Raw genomic sequence first — 889 nt, 5'->3', positions numbered from 1 at the left:
AATGTTATTATAGTTTATTATTGTTTTGTTTTAATTTTATTTACCTTAGCTTGGTTATATTCCGTTTAAAGTTTGTCATTTTAACATTTTAAGGGCTGCTAAATATAACAGATGTTGTTTTTTAAATATATAAAACACATTTTCCTAATTCATTGATCTGAATTCAATATATATCAATGATATCAATAATATGTACATTCATGTAAATCCGAGGAAAGGCTTTACCAGAGCTGGATTCTGTTTTTAATGTTACACAAGTGTATATAATCCTCCATTCCTATGTTATCATTCTGAAAAACGTCATTAATAAAGATAAACCGTCGTGAAGTAAACGTCTCGCCTCAGTTATAAACATGGCGGATAGATTTACCTTTCAGAAGGTTTTAAAAGCGTTTGAAAACTTAAAATAAAACTGAAATTGACACAAAAGAAACATTTTTATTGACGTGCACCATACAGCATGTGCCTACATTCATCAGAACCTAATCAATATCTGATCGATACAGATGATAGTTACTCATCAGACAGGTAAAACAGCTCATGTGACGCCACAGAGTCGATCGATAGCAGATGCTGCTTCTTGATTGGACGACAGTACGACTGTCATAATTATCAGAGACACTGCTCTCGATAATTACGGCTCACATTCGTAAGAGTCTCATTATCACTTGGTAATAAAACAAGAATCTCTTCTCAATCGTAACTGTTAATTAACAATTAATTTACGAGGAGATAGTATTCAACAGAAAAGATGAAAGAGAAGTGTTGAGGAGATAAAGTCAAACTAAAAATTTTTGATATTTTTTTAATAGTTGGTGCAGGACGCTATAGTTCACTTATTATGCAAGCGAGGATAGCAAAATAAAGTAAACTGTGATATATTATACCC

The sequence above is a fragment of the Sinocyclocheilus grahami genome, unplaced genomic scaffold, assembly GCF_001515645.1.
Source record: "Sinocyclocheilus grahami isolate Dianchi unplaced genomic scaffold, SAMN03320097.WGS_v1.1 scaffold16579.1, whole genome shotgun sequence".
NCBI lineage: Eukaryota > Metazoa > Chordata > Actinopteri > Cypriniformes > Cyprinidae > Sinocyclocheilus > Sinocyclocheilus grahami.
This window is presented reverse-complemented; position numbering follows the sequence as displayed.